Source organism: Corylus avellana, chromosome ca11 (assembly GCF_901000735.1).
Source record: "Corylus avellana chromosome ca11, CavTom2PMs-1.0".
NCBI classification, from domain to species: Eukaryota; Viridiplantae; Streptophyta; class Magnoliopsida; order Fagales; family Betulaceae; genus Corylus; species Corylus avellana.
Window position 1 is genome coordinate 14,208,624 of NC_081551.1, and position 6,524 is coordinate 14,215,147.

The following is a 6,524-nucleotide window of genomic DNA, read 5'->3' on the forward strand; positions in this document are numbered from 1 at the left end:
TGGAAAGGAGTCAAAGGGACCAGCACGTACATTTGAGTTTGATGGTGAAAGCTCTGGTTTGCTTGGGCCTGGTGAGAGTCGTTGGCCATTTACTAATGGTTATGCATTTGCAACGTGGATCTATATGAGACAATATTTGTACTCGGGGGATATGAAGAACCCAAATTTTTTTAAAACTCCTCTAAAAATACTAATTTTTATACCCTAACCTCATCAAAATGTTTAATTTTTCACCCTATAACACATGTTTTACATGTTTAAAGCAACTAGGGAACTATTTTTTGTACATGCAGGACAAGATCATTCTCAAGCTTGAAACTTTACCAACGTTCAACAACATAAGCAAGCACCAAAAATCAGAAGACACAAATTATAGGATATTACATGGCAGACACAAATTACAGGAAATCCCCAACTCGTGTTCTTCAATGCAGTTTCAACTAGCAGCCCACATATCATTTTTTATGTGTTCCAAAAAAGCAAACACAATGGAGCTTATGCTTTCACAAACAACAACAAAAAAGTAAAAACACAATATGTTAATATCACAAATGCAAACAAACCCAAAACCCACAATCTGTTAATACCACAATCTCTTACCCAAATGCAAACAAACCCAACAAATCCGTTAATATCACAAACAATATCAAGAAGTTCCCATAAGAGAGAAGAAGCTACTTGGAGGTAGTGGTAGCCATAGCGCCGTTGTGCCGCGAACCAAGAGAGACGGAGAGACCGATGGAGAAGAAGCGACTGACGGAGGGTGAGATGGTGATGGGCTGATTGCTGAGGGAATGAGAGAGAGAGAGACAAAGAGTTGAGAGACCGATGGAGAAGAAGCGACTGACGGAGGGTGAGATGGTGATGGGCTGATTGCTGAGGGAATGAGAGAGAGAGAGACAAAGAGTTGAGAGACAGAGAGAGTTGAGAGACCGAGAGAAAGAGCGATCGGAGTAGTGAGGGTCAGACGGTGAGGGGCTGACTGCTGATGCCGTTAGGCTGTGAGCCGTGAGGTGAGATCGTGAGGGTGAGGAAGGTCCTGAGAGGCGCAAGAGAGGCAGGATTGCGGGAAGCGAGTTTGTTTTTTAAGGGTTGAGCTTTTAGGTTTAGACTTTAGTGAATATATATATATATGGGTCAAACGTGTCAACCCGCGAACCCGGCAGGTTGACACGACCCGACACGTTTACTAAACGTGTCATAAACAGGTGACCCGTTTACGACCTGAACCGGTTTTAAGCCCAACACTAACCCCAATTTTATGTGTTGTGTTCGTTTTGGGTTCGAGTGTCAGGGATAAAATTGCCAGCCCTAGTTATGACCTATAAAACATTAATTTTCTGCATCAAAACACCTAGACATTTGTCGCCAGAAGTACAACACCCTTTTTATTAACCAAACAATACTTTTACGGTGTATTAACGGAGACAACACATCTTTCAAGTGTTTACCAACATTGCATGTTTATTTTTGCTTAATGATAACTAGCTCATGTCATACCCAATTGTAAGGTTTACTTATTATATCGTTAGACTTACGCGGTTATTATTCTTGAACCTATCCCTAGAACCAAATAGTGGCACGGTTGCCACTACAGACTTTGCTTAAGAAAGATCTTCACACCGTTATCAAATTTGCTTAAGTTATTGTAGTTGCTTCGTGTCTTTGTATTGAAGATTATACTTGTCCCTGTAATGATTAATAGACCTCTCAGATTTATTTTATCTTCCTATGCATTAATTCTGAAAATGCTTAGAGGGGCGGTTTCTCATTTAGCCACCAATTGGTTAAACTGGGATAATTGTCAATAACCTTGCCAGACTAGTCAAGGCCAGTTTTGGGGGTGTTACGAGTCAAACGTTAGGGACTAGGGTCAATATCGAATGTTCAGTCACTCATCTTCGAATGTTCGGCTAAGAGAAAAAAGTCAAAATTCTCACTTCCAATGAGCCCTCATGATCTTAGCAAACCCATTAGCCCTATCAAAGCTTAATTAGCACTTAGGATATTACAGCTTTCTCCCTCCTCCCCTTTTCCTCTCTGCCTTGTGCAGTGTTTTCTCTCCTCGTTTCTTCCACTTTCCACTCCTTTGTCCCCATTCTTGTTTTCTTATTGTCTTTATTACCACAAAGCTTCTCTCTTGATGTGTCCCTGCCAAGCAATCTCCACCGTGCTCAGTGGCAGATCCAGGAATTCATTTTAGCAGGGGCGTCAATAAAATAATAAAATATAATGATAAATTTTTTATTTTTTTTTGTTCTCTTTATATATTATATTTTTATTATAATATGGTAAATACAATCAAAAAAAGAAATTATAACACAATATATGTATCACAAAAAGCATATTTATCTGACTTCATAAATATATGCTAAATTCATATATCAGTTACCATATAGGCACTAGTACAAAAGTAAAGGAAAATACAAAATACAAAGTACCTAAAATTGCATTCTACGCGGTCTTGGAGAAATAAAATTATCAAGTATCAAATCTGAATTGAAGCTTTTAACAATTTCCCTTTCAATTTAGACAAGTAAACTATCTCCAAGAAACTCATCTTCCATTTTGTTACGAAGTCTTGTTTTAACAATTTTCATTACTGGAAATGCTTGTTCGGTAGTTGCTGTAGACACCGGAAGATTCAAAACAAGACGAACCAATCTATGAATAAGATAATATGTATTTGATTTTCCTACCTCTATCAATCATCGACATAATTCCGCAATGGAAGACAATTTATGTAGTTTCGGATGATTAAGCATATCAGCTTCAAAGTGCTTCAACTGAAAATTCAAAATAATTTTTTCCTGCTCAGAAAAATTAAGAGAATAGTACTTCTCTGCAAGACTACATATATCATCAATATTAAATGATTTATAAGCATCATTTGGATCCAAAGCTGAACTAAGTGTCAAGAGTTCTATTGCCCTTTCACCAAATCTACAATCAAGCTTTTGCAATTGAAAGTCTATAGCAGCATTGAATACATCAAAATGATAATGATGTTCCACCGTAATGTGATCCCGTTGAAGACGACCTCGGCCTTTAACATAACGAGCACCCAAATCCGGAATATCTATTTCAAATTTCTTGGAGAAAGAGACTACTTTCTCAAGAAAATTATCTCAATCTTCATTTCTCAATTTTTGGAGGAGTGCTTTTGTATTAGAAACTAATTGCATAGCATTCAAGATGTCTTGAGATTTTTGTTGCAAATGTTGACAAAGACAATCAATGATGTAATCATTTCATAAGCAGCATCAGCATCCTCACGTTGAGAGTAAGTGGATCCTTCCTTTATAATCTTTTCAAGTACTGAACAAGCAGGATTAAACAGCCTTAGTAGGCTACAAATAGAATAAAAATGAGAACCCCAACGAGAATCACCAGCTCATTTCAAAGTGCCAATTTGGTTAGCTCCTTTTTTCAATTTCAAGTTCATCATTAGCTATCAAATATGCGATATTTGCTTCTTGAGCATCTTGCAGATCACGATGACGTTTACATGAAGAACTAACCACATTGATAATAAAATTCAAATTTGAGAAGAAATCATAAACAACAATTACCTCTCGAGATGTAGCAACTAATGCTAATTGTAATTGATGTGCAAAACATTGAACATAGTATGCACAAGAACATTCATTAAGAAATAATGCTTGCAATCCTTTCCATTCACCACGCATATTGCTAGCACCATCATACCCTTATCCACGAATACTTTGAATATCAAGACAATTTTGAGAAAGAACATCAATATTTTATCCTTTAAAGTCAATGCCGATGTATCATTAACTTGGACAATATCAAAGAAGCGTTCTTGTATAAAACCATCTTTGTTAACAAATCTCAAAACAATAGCCATTTGTTATCTTTTAGACTCATCTCGTGCCTCATCAACAATAATGCAAAATTTTGAATTACCAAATTCTTCACGAATTGCATCTCGCACCATTTTTACCAAGACATGTAAAATATTTTTTTGGACTTGAGGTGAAGTATATTTTGCATTTTGTGGAGCATTTTCTAAAACAACCTTAGCAACATTGTCGTTGAAATTGGACACAAGTTTTATCAACTCAAGAAAATTGCCACGATTTTTAGAATTGGGACCTTCATCGTGACCTCTATAAGGACATCTTTGATATGCTAAATACCGAATAGATTCGATTGAAGTCTTCAATCGCAATCGATTGATCAATTTTTCTTCCGAAGTTTGCTTACCTATCACCTTATCAATATGTTGAGATTGATTCTTCAAATTGTCACAACACTTAACATCATTATTATGAGGTGAACATAGCCCATTTCCCATGTGGACCAAAAAATAACAATGCGTACCATCATTAACTTTCTTCCAATTACGAAATCCTTCAATAGTAAATGCACTACCTCCAAACTGCCCTGTTGGCTTTTTAGCAAAATGAAAGCAGGGTAAACAATAAGCAGCATCTTTGTCCTCAGAATATTCTAACTAATCAAACATCTTATACCAAGATGATTGAAATCTTTGGTGGTTTTTATCAGTTCCCGAAAATGGATATCCAGAACTACTAGAAGGAATGAACTTATTCGGACTGACTTTAAGATAAGCACATGTAATTTCATCCCGTTGATTAACAGGATATTCTCATATTTGAGGACGTAACCCGGGATCATGTTGTAGAGTAGAAATGTCAAATGACTCAACTTTTGAGATTCAATTCTTGGCATCTTAGAAGGGCATTGCTCAAGAGCTAAAGTTTGAGGATTGGATGTCGAGGAAGACATTTTAGAATTTGAATCAGCATCTTTTTTCTTAAAAAAATGCATCAATTGTTTTTGGCTTGCCCATAGTGTAATCTAAGAATTTTCAGAAACCTTGAAAATTATTTATCTATTAGTTTTAATTCTTATACTAAACAATTCATGTCTAATGAAACATACTTTAAGTCTCTAATGATATTATAATAAAATTATTAGCATATTCCGATAACTATTAGCCTAAAATGAATTAATAAAAAGAACAAACCTAAGACTGGCAATAATCTTCTGAAACTCGTTGATGCTTGACAAAATCCCAAAATATATAAAACACACCTTACAAAAAAAATAACAATATTGTTTTTATTAGAATAAGATAAACAAAATGATGAAAATAAAACATATATCACAATTAAGAAGCTCCATAAATTTCAGTCAATTATATTAGAGTTTGCAAATTGCCTAATTAAAGGAGAAATACGCATCTACAATGGGAGCGCCGCACTACAATCTACAAAATGAATAAATAAACAATAAAGTTCTTGAATAGGGGAAAGAAAAAAACAAGCAGGATTTTGAATCTTGGACCATTCTTGGTTATGAGTTATGAGTTATGACAAATTTGACCATGCACAATGAACAAGCACAATGAAGGCTGTGGGGCCGTGGGTCCTGTGCATAGCCTCTACCGCAATAAACAAGCTAAAAAATAATCTATTCTTCCACATTCTTCATTCTTTCTCACTTTTCTAAGCAGTACCAACCAAATATATTAATATCCCCTAGGAACCGAATATATTTATAAACAATAAAGCAAGTTAAGCAACCGTTAAGAGGAGATAATCACAGAGTCAGTCACTCTCTGACTCTCGGTCTCAGATCTGGACAGCCAGGACTGGTTATTTTCGGGAAACAAAAGTGGGGCCTGATTCAAGTTTTGTCGCTAATCGATGTTTGTTGGATCGGAGAAAGCCGGGGGTGGCACTGTGGCAGTGAAAATGCCGATGGTGTGGCTGAGCAAGTCAAGTTCGATGGGAGTGCTGCACAGTCCATGGCTATTACAGTGCAACAGCAGAGGATTTGTGTTTGATTTTGGAGGGAATAATAATCCCCACACTTCAACAGGATTGGATTTCTCCAAGTTGGTGATTAGTTTCGACGGCAAGTCTGAAAACGAAACACTTGAGCCGCAAGACAGATTCGAGTCTGGAAGAGGGGTTAGGTATTTAGGGTAAGATTAATTAATTATTTTTTTTTTTTTTTTAGGGTGGTAAAAATATTTTGCAGGGGCGGTAATGATATTGAAATTTTTTACCAGGGGCGCCCTCCAACTTTTGAGTTAAAATTACTTTTTTTTTTTTTTTTTTACTGGGGGGCGCCCGCCCCTGGGTTGTCCCCCTGTCTCTCCGCCACTGACCGTGTTGCCACCCTCCACCACGTTGTCCATTGTGCCATCCATCGTTTATGTCGCGTCATTTGTTGGATCTGGCTACGTTCTTAGATTAGATTTTTTAAAGTTCGATCTACCTTCCTTCACCAAACCAACCTCGACACACGCCCTTTCACTATGCTCATTGGCATCGTTCACTTCCACCACTACCAACCGTGTTGCCCTTCAGACCACGTGTTGAAGCGTGGTCACTTGCTTCAACCAACCTCCTTTGGAAGCCCTCCTTCGCCCCTTACTCCAATGGTGCTTATATTATTTGGGTATCTTTGCTTTTGTCCTTATTTTCCTTGGATTTTTTTATTTTATTTTATTTTTTATTTTTTAAAAA